The 19131-nt window shown below is 43.3% G+C and overlaps 1 pseudogene across 1 annotated transcript in view; it reads right to left on the reverse strand.

Moving 5' to 3' along the window:
• LOC311134915 (semaphorin-3ab-like) overlaps positions 1-19131 on the reverse strand; it is a 43891-nt pseudogene that overhangs the window by 9638 nt on the left and 15122 nt on the right. The window contains exons 2-5 of the transcript in view: positions 10094-10254; positions 3713-3775; positions 970-1089; positions 219-313 (exon numbers count right to left, since the gene is read on the reverse strand). The product of the transcript in view is annotated as a semaphorin-3ab-like (transcript). The remainder of the gene's footprint in view (positions 1-218; positions 314-969; positions 1090-3712; positions 3776-10093; positions 10255-19131) is intronic.

The following is a 19131-nucleotide window of genomic DNA, read 5'->3' on the forward strand; positions in this document are numbered from 1 at the left end:
CACACACATCCACCACTCATAGGCTTGGAAATGAGTGGGTGTCCGCTGTAGATCACTCCTAATGATGAACACTATATATACCCAGCCCTGTCATTCACCCACTTCCTCTCAGCTGTAAATATGCTTAATGAATGAGTGGACATGAGAGAAGAGGTACAACTCCCTCTTTATGTGGTGAAAAGTTCTGATGGAAATTAGTGCTTTAAATAAAAGTTCACTCACCGATGAGCTTGGACGCTGTGAGCAGCTTGGGGTCATAAGGGCTCTTCCCTCGACCATTCTCTATCAGGGGCTCCAGCCTGAACACACTGTCCTGTTACATAAGAAATAGGTTAAAATACAGAGCATTTAGAATTCAGAGTTTATTGCATTGTCCTATTGACATCAACAAATTAGATGTTTTACTTTCTCCTAGAGTCACTTTAACCAGGAGCCTCAGCCAGGGCAGTTAAGAGGGGAGACTGCTATTCTCAGAGCTATTCTCCCTCTCTAATTCTCTGGAAATGACTGCAGTCTAATGAATAGGAAACACATTTATAAGCCTGACTCATAGAGACATAGAACATACACGCACACACACACACACGCACACGCGCACACATTCACACACGCACACACACACACACACACACACACACACACACACACACACACACACACACACACACACACACCAGGCCATCAGTGAATCGTTACAAGTCAGATATTACCTCACACTCCACGGTTTATGATTTTAGATCGAAACTCAAAACCATAATCTCACATTTCAGTGAAGAGTTTTTCTTAACGCTGCTATCTAGCTGTAGCTCATAGAAGACTTGAATCAGTCAGAACCATGACATGCCCACCACCACAGCTCATATTGGTCTGTAAGTAGTAGAATACTAGAGCTATAACTACAGTAAGCAGACAGATGTCTGGGCAGAAAGATAAATAAACGTGTGAATAGTGTAATACTGGTTGGTATACCTCTAGTTTCTTCCCCACCTCCAGGTAGGCACATATAGGGTGGAAGGCTCCGGTTCCACATACATACAGATGGGTCTGGTTAAACGGCTGCAACACCTTGATGAAGTTAGAGCATTCCCTCTGGAGATAGAGAAAGAGAGACATTTTATATAGCATGGGTTTGCCAGGAGATCAACAGTTTCTGAAAACAACTAACATAAAGGATAAAGCTATCTAAAGCTGTTGGGTCAAAACCCAGTCCTTTCCATTTGGGTCAAAACTCAGTCCTGCCCATTTGGGTCAAAACCCAGTCCTGCCCATTTGGGTCAAAACCCAATCTTGCCCATTTGGGTCAAAACCCAGTTTGTTCATCAGAAGCAGGCCCTCCTATAGAGCTGATCCGCTGGACAGAGAAAATAGTTAACCATCTCTGGACATAACACAACATCATGTAGAGCTATGCAGAACAACAAAAAACTTTAAATTGAGGGAATAAAGGGCAACTGTAATCAGAATTAATTGCCTGTCCTGTATAATATATAAGTAATTTTCAAGGAATATTTAGGAATTACCTGATCTACACATGAAGAACAATGTTGGGAAAAGGAAGAGCCCTGATTGGTTTTACTGTACAAATGACATCCTGGCCAGGCCAGCTCAGTGAGTCATGGATGTAGTGTTTTAGAGATAATCCAGACTGTTGTGCTGTGTAATAACTCAACAACTCGCTATTCAGATTGAGACCAGTAATCTGTCATTCTCAGTTTTCTCTTTTATTCTCTCCATTTCTCTCTTCTCTCTCCCTTTCCCTCTCCCCACATGTACTCATGACCTCTCCTATCCGGACTCCTGATCAGAAAGGCTCAGGTACATCTGAGTATTAAAACAGCCAGGATTTTTATGATGGACATCAACAGTAAGACGTTCAATGCAACAACTACCCTGCAACCAACCAGCAAACTTCCCACAACAACAAAATGTTATGAGCATCACATACTGTAACCTCATCTGAGCTTACTGTGTAGTGTGTGTGTGTGTGTGTGTGTGTGTGTGTGTGTGTGTGTGTGTGTGTGTGTGTGTGTGTGTGTGTGTGTGTGTGGGTGTGTGTGTGTGTGTGTGTGTGTGTGTGTGTGTGTGTGTGTGTGTGTGTGTGTGTGTGTGTGTGTGTGTGTGTGTGTGTGTGTGTGTGTGTGTGTGTGTGTGTGTGCGTCTACATGCTGAGAAGCCAGTTTCCCCTGTGATCTGTCAGCACTTGCCTGAGCAGGCAGCAGGCCTGACCTCATATGAAAATGAATGTCATCACACTGATGGAAAAGGAGAAAACAGAACCACAAATAATGCATGACTAAGTTTATCTGTCTTTAGTAGGTCACCAACAGAAAGCAGCTCTGTTGATTGTGTATGCCTTGGTTGTCATCTGAAGAGCTGTCTGTCATTTCAGGGTGGTTCAGCTGGTTGGTGATCAGATAACGTTAAGGTTTCTCACGCTGTTGTGATTTGGATGGTGTTAAAGTTTCTTGTGATATCAAGTTTAACATTGTGAACCCATTGTCCAAACCATGCACTGAACCAACAGAGTTTATATGATGGAAGATACTTAACAGTTAGCGAAGCTAACAACATTATTTTTCCTGGCCCTGTGTATCACCCTCCCTTCTTCATAGATGTACAGTAAATTAGCAATTCTTCTTCTATTCTTTTCTCTCTCTCCATCTCTCTTTCACTGTCTTCCCCGCGGCATGTTCACAAGTGTCTTTGTTCCAGTTCATCAAAGAGCATCTGTAGTCTTTCTTCCTCTCCTCTGCCCTTCAAACACAAAGACCATCCTTCAGGGCTCCCCGCTCATCTCTGCCAGAATGTTTACAGAAAACACACACACACACAAAAGACCTGATGGCCCTTCAAATCAGCCCTATAGAAACTCAGCAGAAGCTGACCCTGTGCCTGTGATCTTAGAGAGGCCGTTACAGCGGAGCTAGGATTTTATATTGCAGGCAGCACATGGCCCAGGCTGTATCTGAGAGGAAAGTCAGAAGGAGAAAGATGGAACTGTGTCTCTTTGGGTGTTTACACAGTGTACTGCTTGTATTGAGATAGAAATACAGGACAAAAATACAGTACATGACTGAGCTAGTCATGCAAGCAGGACACACAGTATGGAAGTGCTGCTGGTATCGTCATGACTCTTCTTAGACTAAGGAAAACACACACCTAAATGATTTTGTGATATGCCATATGACTGTGTGGACTGAAATCATGCTGCATTTAACAACTAACAAATACCCCCATGTCTCTACAAAGCCATAGCTGTTGTTAGGATACTGCTCCTGTGTTGAAAGTAGTGACTGTAAGCCCATTGGCTGTTCACTGTTAACCCTGTATCCCAGTGGTTAGGTGAACTTCTAGATGATTAAGTTCATGTGATGTCTCTATCTTGGCCAGCAGATTATGATCAGATTCAGAGCTTCCTGTCCATGTGACAACACACAGATTACACCAACACTGTACTGTAAAAGGCAGTACTCCGGGAGAGAGAGATAGTGTAAAAGGCAGTACTCCGGGAGGGAGAGATAGTGTAAAAGGCAGTACTCCGTGAGGGAGGGATAGTGTAAAAGGAGTACTCCGGGAGGGAGAGATAGTGTAAAAGGCAGTACTCCGGGAGGGAGAAATAGTGTAAAAGGCAGTACTCCGGGAGGGAGGGATAGTGTAAAAGGCAGAACTATATGAGCGAGAGAGTGAAGTGTAAGATGAGGTAGCTACTCACCATGAGGTCCTTCCCTGCCCATTTACACTCATCTCTTCTGGAGGTGGAGGCAGGCCACGGGATCTACACAGACACAGAGAGATAAGGATACTTCACTACACAATACACATTGATACAATAAATCAGCCACTAGTAATCCTAACTTTAACCAGTCTCTAACCTAACATCTTGACCAAGCAGCTGGTCAGCTAACAGTCCTTAAATTAGCTGTTGTGCTTCTGCCAGCAACGTTGCTAAAAATGTACTTTTGTGGGAGTTGGGGCATATTTTATGAGATTACGTTGATATGTGTGTGTGCCTGCGTGCACCTATGTATGTGCACGTATGTACAGTTGAAGTCGGAAGTTTACATACACTTAGGTTGGAGTCATTAAAACTCGTTTTTCAACCACTCCACACATTTCTTGTTAACAAACTATAGTTTTGGCAAGTCGGTTAGGACATCTACTTTGTGCATGACACAAGTAATTTTTCCAACAATTGTTTACAGACAGATTATTTCACTTATAATTCACTGTATCACAATTCCAGTGGGTCAGAAGTTTACATACAGTAAGTTGACTATGCCTTTAAACAGCTTGGAAAATTCCAAAAAATGATGTCGTGGCTTTAGAAGCTTCTGATAGGCTAATTGACATAATTTGAGTCAATTGGAGTTGTACCTGTAGATGTGTTTCAAGGCCTACCTTCAAATTCAGTGCCTCTTTGCTTGACATCATGGGAAAATCAAAATAAATCATCCAAGACCTCAGAAAAAAATTTGTAGACCTCCACAAGTCTGGTTCATCATTGGGAGCAATTTCCAAATGCCTGAAGGTACTACGTTCATCTGTACAAACAATAGTACGCAAGTATAAACACCATGGGACCACGCAGCCGTCATACCACTCAGGAAGGAGACGCGTTCTGTCTCCTAGAGGTGAATGTACTTTGGTCCAAAAAGTGCAAATCAATCCCAGAACCAAACAGACAAAGGACCTTGTGAAGATGCTGAGGAAACAGGTACAAAAGTGTCCATATCCATAGTAAAACAAGTCCTATATCGATTAACCTGAAAGGCCGCTCAGCAAGGAACATGCCACTGCTCCAAAACCACCATAAAAAAGCCAGACTACGGTTTGCAACTGCACATGGGGACAAAGATCATACTTTTTGGAGAAATGTCCTCTGGTCTGATGAAACAAAAATAGAACTGTTTGGCCATAATGACCATCGTTATGTTTGGAGGAAAAAGGGGAGGGGTTGCAAGTCGAAGAACACCATCCCAACCGTGAAGCACGGGGGTGGCAGCATCATGCTGTGGGGGTGCTTTGCTGCAGGAGGGGACTGGTGCACTTCACAAAATAGATTCCATCTATCATCTCTTCCCTCTGCTCAATCCTTCTCCCTCCAATCTCCTGATTCTGCCTCCTCAACCCTCCTCTCCTCCCTTTCTGCATCCTTTGACTCTCTGTGTCCCCTATCCTCCCGGCCGGCTCGGTCCTCCCCTCCAGCTCCGTGGCTTGATGACTCATTGCGAGCTCACAGAACTGAGCTCCGGGCAGCGGAGCGGAAATGGAAGAAAACTAAACTCCCTGCCGACCTGGCATCTTTTCACTCCCTCCTCTCTACATTTCTTCATCTGTTTCTGCTGCTAAGGCCACCTTCTACCACTCTAAATTCCAAGCATCTGCCTCTAACCCTAGGAAGCTCTTTGCCACATTTTCCTCCCTCCTGAATCCTCCCCCCCCCCCCCCCCCCCCCCCCTCCTCTCTTTCTGTGGATGACTTCGTCAACCACTTTGAAAAGAAGGTTGACGACATCCGATCCTCGTTTGTTAAGTCTAATGACACTGCTGGTCCTGCTCACACTGCCCTACCCTATGCTTTGACTTCTTTCTCCCCTCTCTCTCCAGATAAAATCCTGCGACTTGTGACTGCAGGCCGCCCAACAACCTGCCCGCTTGACCCCATCCCCTCCTCCCTTCTCCAGACCATCTCCAATGACCTTCTCCCCTACCTCACCTCGCTGATCAACTCATCCTTGACCGCTGGCCATGTCCCTTCCGTCTTCAAGAGAGCGAGAGTTGCTCCCCTTCTCAAAAAACCAACACTCGACCCCACTGATGTCAACAACTACAGACCAGTATCCCTTCTTTCTTTTCTTTCCAAAACTATTGAGCGTGCCGTCTTTAGCCAACTCTCTTGCTATCTCTCTCAGAATGACCTTCTTGATCCAAACCAATCAGGTTTCAGGACTGGTCATTCAACTGAGACTGCTCTTCTCTGTGTCACGGAGACTCTCCGCACTGCTAAAGCTAACTCTCTCTCCTCTGCTCTTGTCCTTCTAGACCTGTCTGCTGCCTTTGATACTGTGAACCATCAGATCCTCCTCTCCACCCTCTCCGAGCTGGGCATCTCCGGCGCGGCTCACTCCTGGATTGCGTCCTACCTGACCGGTCGCTCCTACCAAGTGGCGTGGCGAGAAGCTGTCTCCGCACCACGTGCTCTCACCACTGGAGTCCCCCAGGGCTCAGTTCTAGGCCCTCTCCTTTTCTCCCTATACACCAAGTCACTTGGCTCTGTCATATCCTCACATGGCCTTTCCTATCACTGCTACGCTGACGATACACAACTAATCTTCTCCTTTCCCCCTTCTGACAACCAGGTGGCGAATCGCATCTCTGCATGTCTGGCAGACATATCAGTATGGATGACGGATCACCACCTCAAGCTGAACCCTGGCAAGACGGAGCTGCTCTTCCTCCCGGGAAGGACTGCCCGTTCCATGATCTCGCCATCACGGTTGACAACTCCGCTGTGTCCTCCTCCCAGAGTGCGAAGAGCCTAGGCGTGACCCTGGACAACACCCTGTCGTTCTCCGCCAACATCAAGGCGGTGACCCGCTCCTGCAGGTTCATGCTCTACAACATTCGGAGAGTACGACCCTGCCTTACACAGGAAGCGGCACAGGTCCTAATCCAGGCACTTGTCATCTCCCGTCTGGACTACTGCAACTCGCTGTTGGCTGGCCTCCCTGCCTGTGCCATTAAACCCCTACAACTCATCCAGAATGCCGCAGCCCGTCTGGTGTTCAACCTTCCCAAGTTCTCTCACGTCACCCCCCTCCTCCGCACACTCCACTGGCTTCCAGTTGAAGCTCGCATCCGCTACAAGACCATGGTGCTTGCCTATGGAGCAGTGAGGGGAACGGCACCTCTGTACTTTCAGGCTCTGATCAGTCCCTACACCCAAACGAGGGCATTGCGTTCATCCACCTCTGGCCTGCTGGCTCCCCTTCCTCTGCGGAAGCATAGCTCCCGCTCAGCCCAGTCAAAACTGTTCGCTGCTCTGGCACCCCAATGGTGGAACAAGCTCCCTCACGACGCCAGGACAGCGGAGTCACTCACCACCTTCCGGATACATTTGAAACCCCACCTCTTTAAGGAATACCTGGGATAGGATAAAGTATTCCTTCTAACCCCCCCCCCCCCAATTGTAAAGTGGTTATCCCACTGGCTATAGGGTGAACGCACCAATTTGTGAGTCGCTCTGGCTAAGAGCGTCTGCTAAATGACGTTAATGTGCCCTTGAGCAAGGCACTTAACCCTAATTGCTCCTGTAAGTCGCTCTGGATAAGAGCGTCTGCTAAATGACTAAAATGTAAATGTAAATGTAATGAGGAAGGAAAGTTATGTGGATATATTGAAGCAACATCTCAAGACATCACTCAGGAAGTGAAAGCTTGGTCGCAAATGGGTCTTCCAAATGGACAATGACCCCAAGCATACTTCCAAAGTTGTGGCAAAATGGCTTAAGGACAACAAAGTCAAGGTATTGGAGTGGCCATCACAAAGCCCTGACCTCAATCCTATAGAACATTAGGGCAGAACTGAAAAAGTTTGTGCGAGCAAGGAGGCCTACAAACCTGACTCAGTTACACCAGCTCTGTCAGGAAGAATGGGCCAAAATTCACCCAACTTATTGTGGGAAGCTTGTGGAAGGCTACCCGAAACATTTGACCCAAGTTAAACAATTTAAAGGCAATGCTACCAAAAGTTAATTGAGTGTATGTAAACTTCTGACCCACTGGGAATGTGATGAAAGAAATAAAAGCTGAAATAAATCATTATCTCTACTATTATTCTGACATTTCACATTCTTAAAATAAAGTGGTGATCCTAACTGACCTAAGACAGGGAATTTTTACTACGTTTAAATGTCAGGAATTGTGAAAAACTGAGTTTAAATGTATTTGGCTAAGGTGTATGTAAACTTCCGATTTCAACTGTATATGTGTGTGGTGGGGGTAGAGGAGTCACAATGAGATTTGTTCTCCACTTTGTTTCCGTTTACTCTATTATTCATCCAGGTGTGCAGGGAGCGACTAACATGCCTGGCGCAGCGTGAGATCCTGTGCGACGGCTAAGGTCTGAATTATTCATCACTCATTTCTCAGTAGAAACAGAGTCCCTGGATACCTGGCTGAGACTGGCTTAGACTGACAGGGGTTGGGGAAAGATATGCAGACAGACAGACAGACAGACTGCAAGTCGACTTGTATGTATACAGTGGGGAGAACAAATATTTGATACACTGCCGATTTTGCAGGTTTTCCTACTTACAAAGCATGTAGAGGTCTGTAATTTTTATCATAGGTACACTTCAACTGTAAGAGACGGAATCTAAAGGAATCAAAAATCCAGAAAATCACGTTGTATGATTTTTAAGTAATTAATTTGCATTTTATTGCATGACATAAGTATTTGATACATAAGAAAAGCAGAACTTAATATTTGGTACAGAAACCTTTGTTTGCAATTACAGAGATCATATGTTTCCTGTAGGTCTTGACCAGGTTTGCGCACACTGCAGCAGGGATTTTGACTCACTCCTCCATACAGACCTTCTCCAGATCCTTCAGGTTTCGGGGCTGTCGCTGGACAATACGGACTTTCAGCTCCCTCCAAAGATTTTCTATTGGGTTCAGGTCTGGAGACTGGCTAGGCCACTCCAGGACCTTGAGATGCTTCTTATGGAGCAACTCCTTAGTTGCCCTGGTTGTGTGTTTCAGGTCGTTGTCATGCTGGAAGACCCAGCCACGACCCATCTTCAATGCTCTTACTGAGGGAAGGAGGTTGTTGGCCAAGATCTCGCGATACATGGCCCCATCCATCCTCCCCTCAATACGGTGCAGTCGTCCTGTCCCCTTTGCAGAAAAGCATCCCCAAAGAATGATGTTTCCACCTCCATGCTTCACGGTTGGGATGGTGTTCTTGGGGTTGTACTCATCCTTCTTCTTCCTCCAAACACGGCGAGTGGAGTTTAGACCAAAAAGCTCTATTTTTGTCTCATCAGACCACATGACCTTCTCCCATTCTTCCTCTGGATCATCCAGATGGTCATTGGCAAACTTCAGACGGGCCTGGACATGCGCTGGCTTGAGCAGAGGGACCTTGCGTGCGCTGCAGGATTTTAATCCATGACGGCGTGGTGTGTTACTAATGGTTTTCTTTGAGACTGTGGTCCCAGCTCTCTTCAGGCCATTGACCAGGTCCTGCCGTGTAGTTCTGGGCTGATCCCTCACCTTCCTCATGATCATTGATGCCCCACGAGGTGAGATCTTGCATGGAGCCCCAGACCGAGGGTGATTGACCGTCATCTTGAACTTCTTCCATTTTCTAATAATTGCGCCAACAGTTGTTGCCTTCTCACCAAGCTGCTTGCCTATTGTCCTGTAGCCCATCCCAGCCTTGTGCAGGTCTACAATTTTATCCCTGATGTCCTTACACACCTCTCTGGTCTTGGCCATTGTGGAGAGGTTGGAGTCTGTTTGATTGAGTGTGTGGACAGGTGTCTTTTATACAGGTAACGAGTTCAAACAGGTGCAGTTAATACGGGTAATGAGTGGAGAACAGGAGGGCTTCTTAAAGAAAAACTAACAGGTCTGTGAGAGCCGGAATTCTTACTGGTTGGTAGGTGATCAAATACTTATGTCATGCAATAAAATGCAAATTAATTACTTAAAAATCATACAATGTGATTTTCTAGATTTTTGTTTTAGATTCCGTCTCTCACAGTTGAAGTGTACTTATGATAAAAATTACAGACCTCTACATGCTTTGTAAGTAGGAAAACCTGCAAAATCGGCAGTGTATCAAATACTTGTTCTCCCCACTGTAAGTGTGTTTCCATTTTCCATTTTAGTCATTTAGCAGACGCTCTTATCCAGAGCGACTTACAGTAGTGAGTGCATACATTTTCATATTTGTTCGTACTGTGTGTGTAAAAGTGTGTTGATATTTACCAAATGTAATTGTTACTGTTGCAAGGAGTCCGCTGATGTTGACTTGGTTATAATGTCTCATAGATAGGTGTTCATGTATTATAAGATGTACAGTACCTGTGCCAGGTCTCTGCTGATGTTGACCAGGTTGAAGGAAAAGATGTGGTCCTTGGCTCCCACCACCAAACGACCCTTCTCCTCGTCCAATAGGAACGTGTGGTAAGCGGCGCTATTGGCCAGGCCCTCAAACGTCATCAAGTTATTAGACTCCAACATCTCTGGAAAGGAGAACGGAGGGAGAGAGAGCATTGAACATTTACAATAAGAGACCATACTAATTCCTATGGTCTCTGATATACCCAGGGAAATAAATACATTAGACTAGAGAGAAATAAAGAGAGTGTGAATAAGGGAGACAGTGAAGTCCTGGCATACACAGCATCTAATAGCATCTTATAGCAGACATTGTGATGTGTCTCCTCAGTATATTCACCATGTCAGAGGGGAAACATCCCATCCCCACATGGAGACAGGCAGCAGGGTCCCCACTGGGCACAAACTGGTTGAATCAACGTTGCTTCCACGTCACTTCAATTAAATTACATTGAACCAACATGGAATGAATGTTGAATTGATGTCTGTGCTCAGTGGGTCTAGATCTCAACTCCAAAAGCCTAGGGAGCTACGAGAGAAAGAGAGAGAGAGAGAGAGAGAGAGAGAGAGAGAGAGAGAGAGAGAGAGAGAGAGAGAGAGAGAGAGAGAGAGAGAGAGAGAGAGAGAGAGAGAGAGAGAGAGAGAGAGAGGTGCTTTGGCTCAGATTTAATATCTCTCTTTCGAGTGTGTTCTCTCTTGCCCATTCACACATTCTCCCTCACACCCTCTTCCCCACATTAACTTGCGTTCAACAAAATGTTTTCTATGAATCAGCACTGCCATCCGTGCTTAGACTGTGTGGGCACTCGACAGTGCCAATGCCGAAGAGCCAACGACCAAATGGTCTGGCTAGGGGAACTGACCTTGACTGGGCCAGTCAAGCAGATCTAGACCACAGAACAAACCCACAGTGGAAAACGGAGACTATTCTCCATACAATATTATGACCAGCCAGTCTCAGTGTAGACACTGGTGAATTACTGCAAACCACAACAACCATGAGGTCATTTAAATTGTTGTATAAATAGCCAGCCCAGTGTTTTTGCTGTGTAATGCCTGGGTGCTTGAACAGGTTAGCCAAACAGAGCTAGACTATATAACTCACAATGGAAAACTGTTTGGAATATGAATATGTCACTGGAGTAAAAATAGCACAATAATGACTGTCTGGATGTCTGTTTTCCTGTAGGCTCTCGTGAAGAACTTCAAACCACTACAACAACAATGCAATATTTGAAAAATGTTAGTCTGAGGGGTGTTCTTTTGACTGCCATGGTTGGGAGTTACTGATTACATGTAATCTGATTAAAAAATATATATATAAACTGTAATCAGTTACATTACCAGCAAAAATATTTTTATCCGATTACAAATACTTTAGAAAAACTAGATGATTACTTATTGGATTACTTTTTAATTCATAAAGGATGTTTGTGGAAAATTACAACACCTTTCTCAATTACATTGAATTCAGCATTGAAAAAAGTTTACGTTTGTTCCACCTCAGCGAGTCTGACCACAAGTCAGAGACCACTATGATGACACACCAAATGCATTTGATGGAACCTTTTTGTCTTCTTCTAATGCCTTTTAAGGGGAAAGTAATCCAACAGTTTTCTGAAAGTAATAGGATAACGTTACTGAGTTTGGGAAACCAAAATGTACGTTACTTATTCCAATTTTCGACAGGTAACTAGTAACTGTAATGGATTACATTTAGAAAGTTACCCAAATCTGTTTACCACTTTTGAGATAATACTGTCATCTTTATCTGGCGCCCAAATTGTTTCTCTCACACCTAAGCCTCTCTCACACAACATCTCTAACACACACACACATGCACGCAACACACACGTACCGACCCACGTATGCACACACACACCATTCCTTCTCACACTCTCTCCTTACCCAAAAAACCCAACCACACCCATCGCCCCCACCAGCTGACCCCCCTGCACGTGTGTGTGTGTGTGTGTGTGAGGGAGAGAGGGAAAGAGAGAAGGGTGAGGAATTATGAGGAACATTTTTTAATGAAGGAGAGATGGGGCATGAGGGAAAGGTATTGTGAAACAAGTGAAAAAGCGGCAGTCAGGAGGAGGGAGGGAGAGAGAGAGGGAGAGACAGGGAGAGAGTGTGTGAGAGAGAGGGGGACAGGGAGAGAGTGAGTGAGAGAGAGGGGGACAGGGAGAGAGTGTGTGAGAGAGAGGGGGACAGGGAGAGAGTGTGTGAGAGAGAGCCAGTAATGAAGTTACCACAGTGTAAAGTCTCTAAGGAACTGTTGAGATGAGTGTCTGTAACACTCTGTATTTCTGGGTGCCTCAGTCCCAACACTCTTTCCTCCTCTGTGTGTGTCTCTCTGTGTGTGTCTCTCTGTGTGTGTCTCTCTGTGTGTGTCTCTCTGTGTGTGTCTCTCTGTGTGTCTCTCTCTCTCTCTCTCTCTCTCTCTCTCTCTCTCTCTCTCTCTCTCTCTCTCTCTCTCTCTCTCTCTCCCTCCCCACAGACCAATGTGGTTTGACAGAGGCAGTATTGACACACTCATTTTTACATTTACATTTTAGTCATTTAGCAGACGCTCTTATCCAGAGTGACTTACAGTTAGTGAGTGCATACATTTTTTCATACTGGCCCCCCGTGAGCTATACACTCCCTCCTCACTTATGGCTGGATGGAATTTATGTTTACTTCAGTCCTAGAAAAACATTCACACAGATTAACTAGAAAAAAACGTAGCCACTACGTATAACCATTGGTCTCATCTATCAGGAGGATGACAAATACATTAGATGGGAGGACAGGGCTCCAGATTGTTGGATTCCTGAGCAAGAATATTTTGTTTTTGTCAAATACGGTTTGTCCTGAAATAGTGACAGCCAACATGTGTGAGTGTTCTCTGGGGTGACATTAGTAATGTTCAGTGTGGCCATGTGTGTAATATCAGTATGTGGGGGTAGAGGTATAGCTCACTAGACACTATGTGGGGGTAGATGTATAGCTCACTAGACACTATGTGGGGGTAGATGTATAGCTCACTAGACACTATGTGGGGGTAGAGGTATAGCTCACTAGACACTATGTGGGGGTAGAGGTATAGCTCACTAGACACTATGTGGGAGTAGAGGTATAGCTCACTAGACACTATGTGGGGGTAGAGGTATAGCTCACTAGACACTATGTGGGGGTAGAGGTATAGCTCACTAGACACTATGTGGGGGTAGATGTATAGCTCAGTAGACACTATGTGGTGGTAGAGGTATAGCTCAGTAGACTCTGGAGCTGGCCAGTATACCGTATTTTACTATATACCAGTATTGGGTTTTTACTTTATCTTTATAACAGTATTAAATGTTTGGTTTGTTAAATGTGATATGTCTCTCCATTTCTCTCACCAAGCCCTGCCCTCTGTCGCTCAAGGAGCACAGTTGTTGTTGCTCAACCACGAGATAATTTGCCGACTGTTCACTCTTCATGGTCATGGTCAAGATGCAGTAATATGTTGATGACAACAATGTTGCTTCCACTTTGCTTCTTAATATAAATCCACAAGCGCTCTATAATTACACTATTAGTTTGTGTATCTTACTGAGTCAGAGCAAACATAGCTAGATAATCCAGCCTGATACCAGTGCTGGTGTATGCCTAAATCAGCATGTTGTTTGTGCAACATTATCTTCTAAATCAGAGAGGAATAGGTGAAACATGAATATGTTAGCTATTACATGAAGTAAGAGAAAACATTTAATGTAGCCAAAGATTCTAGGGTCCCACTCGCCTGGGAAACACTGACCAACACTTTGGTTCCTACCCTGTCACAATAACGCCTCCAAAGAGATCCTATTAGTATTTTAATTCCTAATTCTATGAACGCCTCCTTGCCATTTTCATTCGTTGTCATGTCAATCAACACTGTATTCAAAGTGCCCACTATTACTTTCTAACTATAGAATTAGAATAATCCTTCTATTTCCATGATTCCGTCAGTTTACCCAAGTGTTTTGATCTAAATCGTAATTACAATATTTGGTAAATAATAAGGCCTAGATTTCTTGCCTATATATAGCATTCCTACGTGGCAGTATGGAACTTTTGGTTAAAGTTTGATTGCACTGTATAAAACAATCAGAATGGAGAAAGCCCCATTGAAATCGGAAAGTTTTCAGACCCCTTGACTTTTTCACATTTTGTTAGGTTACAGCCTTATTCTAAAATTGATTACATTGTTTTTTTCCTCATCAATCTACAAACAATACCCCATAATGACAAAGCAAAAACTGTTTTTTTGCTTCACCGTAGGGATGGTGCCACGTTTCCTCCAGATGTGAAGCTTGGCATTCAGGCCAAAGAGTTCAATCTTGGTTTCATCAGACCAGATAATCTTGTTTCTCATGATCTGAGAGTCTGTAGGTGCCTTTTGGCAAACTCCAAGCCTTTTACTGAGGAGTGGCTTCAATCTGGCCACTCTAACATAAAGGCCTGATTGGTGGAGTGCTGCAGAGATGGTTGTCCTTCTGGAAGGTTCTCCCATCTCCACAGAGGAACTCTGGAGCTCTGTAAGAGTGACCATCGGGTTCTTGGTAACCTCCATGACCAAGGCCCTTCTCCCCTGATTGCTCAGTTTGGCCGGGCGGCCAGCACTAGGAAGAGTCTTGGTGGTTCCAAACTTCTTCCATTTAAGAATGATGTAGACCACTCTGTTCTTGGGGACCTTCAATGCAGCAGAAATGTTTTGGTACCCTTCCCCAGATCTGTGCCTCAACACAATCCTGTCTCAGTGCTCTACGGACAATTCCTTCGACCTCATGGCTTGGTTTTTGCTCTGACATGCACTGTCAACTGTGGGACAATGTATAGACAGGTGTGTACCTTTCCAAATCAATTGAATTTACCACAGGTGGACTCCAATCATGTTGTAGAAATATCTCATGGATGATCAGTGGAAACAGAATGCACCTGAGCTCAATTTCAAGTCTCATAGCAAAGGGTCTGAATACTTATGGAATTAAGGTATTTATGTTTTTTATTTGTACAAAATTTGCTACAATTTCCAAAAAACTGTTTTCGCTTTGTCATTATGGGGTATTGTGTGTAGATTGCTGAGGATTTGTATTAATTTAATCCATTTTAGAATAAGGCTGTAACGAAACAAAATGTGGAAAAAGTCAAGGGGTCTGAATACTTTCCGAAGGCACTGTAGAATTGTGTGTTGCCACCCTAGGGTCATGCACAACTCATAATGCAAATTTAGAACTTGTATCATTCAAAAACATTAAATACCGTCAAATACCATCAAACAGTCAAGAATGTGATTAAATATTGTGACATGATATTTTTTCCATATCGCCCAGCGCTAGTAGATTCTATGTGGAGGTAGAGGTATGTCTCAGTAGACTAATGGGAATGTCCTGTTGATGTAATCCAGGTCACACCACAGTCATACATTACACTGTATATGTCTACAGCTGTCTGTGTTAAACCAACCAATCATCTACAGCCACCCTGAGACCTCTCCACAACCAATATACAGTACAACCCATCTGAAACCCCGGCCTCTACAACTAATCTGCATCCCAATGTGGGATTGGTAGTAGATCAAATCAAATCAAATTTTATTTGTCACATACACGTGTTTAGCAGATGTTATAGCGGGTGTAGCGAAATGCTTGTATGTATTAGTATGTGTGATAAAATTCAAACATTAGCTGGTGATAGGTTTCAAAGTGCTATATGATAAATCAACACCTTAGTGTGAAGTTGGTTGTTAGCTAAAGGTATATTCAAGTACTGTAATAAGGCATGAGAACCCAGGGATTATCCTGTGATAACTCCAGAGTAAGGGTTGTTCTTAGTTCCGAGGCGAAACCAAGGGTAAATCCCTGGTTCGAGGGCCTTATTTATTTTATAAAACTATAATTCCCAGATTCGAGGAGCTTATTGCTTATATAAAACGGTTGCCAACATATATAAAAAAAAGATTAACGACATGTTTTAATTAAAACGTTAGTGAGTAAAAAAATTTTATTTAATCCTTCCACCAGACGATAGGGTCCGGGCAAAAACGAGTTGTTAGTTCTGAGGTTCTGAAGTTGCTAACCAAATAGGTTGGTTGTTAATATTACTGCAGTGGGCTGAATCAGGGTCACACAGCGTGTTTCTTGGTAGTCTTAAACAAAATTACTTTGAAACAAAAGTATACACCTCACACACATGGTTACAGGCTTAAAAAAAGAAGACAACTGTACCATGCCAGATACAGAGTTGAAATGTTTATTAATTATGAAATAATGAAAAATATTTATAACATTCCACTCATGAGGCCACTAGAGGGTGCTTTGGTCATTTGACTGCAGGAAAGGGTTCTATTCTCATGTTTTGACCAATGATTTGTATATACACTAGATGGAAAACCAGGGGTGGTGTTTTGAAGCCATCCATCTTGGCACTCCCCCACATTTTCCTTAAAGTATACTTTTTGTAATGTTCTAATGTTACTGTCCCCACTACACTTGAAAAAGAAAAGGAAAGCCGCACACTCTAGGAGCTCAGATGCAATAATTTAATATCCTAATAACCAACGTTTCGACAGACAAGCTTTCTTCATCAAGGTATAATGACAAACACTGCAGGTCACTAGTTTATATAGTGTCAAAGGACACATGCAGGTGTCTGTAATCATGGTTGGGTGTGGCCTAATAGCATTGGTTAATTCACAGATAAACAGAACATACAAAAAACATGGATAGCATACGATCATAGATACATAGGCCCACAAACATTTACAATGAATAGCAAAATCACAATAATCACAAGAATGGCTTCAAATCAAAGTCTACGTTGAGACCGAAGGGAGCAAGGGTCTTTAAATTAAAGATCCAGGCAGCCTCTCGTTTTAACAATAAGTTGTCGAGGTCACCCCCTCTCCTAGGGAGGGTGACATGTTCGATGCCGATATAAAGTAGGGATGAAATCGAGTGGTTCGCTTCCAAAATGTGGGCAGCGACTGGGTATGTAGAGTTTTTGCACCTAATGGTGCTACGATGCTCCGAGATTAGTACTTTTAATTCGCGCTTTGTTTTACCCACATAATGTTTACCACAAGAACAAGTTATAAGATAAATAACTGCCTTAGTGAAGCACGTAATAACACCTTTGATTGGGATCTGTTTCCCTGTTTGGGGGTGTTTAAAGCATCTACATTTGTAAGTGCCATTGCATTGAACGCAGCCGTTACACTTGTAGTTTCCATTGGGTAGAGGCGCAAATAGACGTTGTGCAGGGATATTTAGGGGTGGTAAATCCGAGTTTACCAATTGATCTCTGAGGTTTCTGCCCCACGAGAATACAACCAAGTGAGGGTCTGAAAACACATTACCAATACTGTCATCGGATCTTACAATGTGCCAATGTTTGTGAACGATTCCCTTAATTTGTTCAGAGCACTTTGAATAGCGTGTAGTTAGAATGCAAGAATGCTTCTTTTTGCGAGACTGTCCCTGAAAGAGGTCAAGTCTCGATTTGTTTTGAATTTTCTCAATGGCAGTATTAATCTGACCATTTTTGTACCCCCTCTCCTTGAATTTTCTTTGCGTCGCAGCCATATTTCGGTTGATATCTGATTGTTTTTTACAAATCATTTTGATTCGACAGAATTGGCTGTAGGGCAAACTGTTTTTCAAGGGAAGCGGGTGACAACTATCAGCCCTCAACAAACTGTTACGATCAGTAGGTTTCCTGTAAAGATCAGTGTATAGAACATTATCCTCACACAAAATCAGAAGATCAAGGAAACTGATTTGACGTGTGTCAGATTGCATAGTACATCTCAGGTGCTCAGAACAAGAGTTAAGAAAAGTATGGAATGCCTGGAGCTGTTTTAAATCACCCCTCCATAGAACAAAAATATCATCAAAGTACCGTTTCCATATATTTTTTTGGTTGAGAGGATTGAAAATGGACTGTTTCTCAATGTAACCCACATACAAATTAGCATAGTTAGAAGCCATAGGGGATCCCATAGCAGTACCCTTCGTCTGAATAAAGAAATCATTTAGAAACATGAAGTAGTTGTGTGTGAGTACTATTTCAGCCAATGTTATAATGCATGCACTGGAAGGTAGTTCATTTGGGTCACGTTTCAGAAGAAAATGTTCCATGGCTTCAATACTGCCCTCGTGTGGAATATTCGTATATAACGACTCAACATCAAAAGTAACTAGCAAGGTATTATCAAGAGATTCAATAATAGAGATCATACTGCTGATGTCCTTTACAAAGGAGGGGAGCTGTTCTGTGAGAGGTCTAATAAAAATGTAAACAAAGGTTGATAAAGGGGCTGTTACTGCATCAATGCCCGCTACAATAGGGCGCCCTGGAGGTTTTGTAACATTCTTGTGTAATTTCGGCAAAGTATAGAAAGTGGCAATTTTAGGATGTTGAATAGCCAAAAAATCGTGTTCTTTTTTGGTGATTTGACCAGAACTTAAATACCCATCTAGGACAGTAAAGATAGTGTTCTGAAATTGGGAAATGGGGTCACTTCTGAGTTCCTTGTAAAAAGGTGTTGTCAAGCAGTTGTCTGTGACACTCATTTACATAAACTGTCCTATCCATGAGTACAACCAACCCACCCTTATCAGCAGGATGGGTAAGAACTGACATATCGGATTGTAAATCAAGCAAAGCTTATTTTTCATCCTTGGGTAATTTTGAAAAGATATGTACTCCAGTTTTTTCTTAAGGAGATCATCAACATCTTTTTCAACGAGTCTGCAATATGTCTCAATAGAGTGATTGCGATTGGCTGGAGGTACAAAATAACTCTTACTGTCCCCACTACAACAACAAAAATACTTAAATACATGTAATTTTGTCCTTGAAACATTTAATTGTATTCATTCCTATGGAGGACTGCTTCTTCTGGGAAGTGCCGGTGTCTTCAAAACCTCTCATTGGCCAATACATAGCATTAGAAATCCAGGGTTTATGTACCAGCATGGTCACCCATGATA

Source organism: Coregonus lavaretus (genome assembly GCF_964263955.1).
Source record: "Coregonus lavaretus genome assembly, chromosome: 9".
NCBI lineage: Eukaryota > Metazoa > Chordata > Actinopteri > Salmoniformes > Salmonidae > Coregonus > Coregonus lavaretus.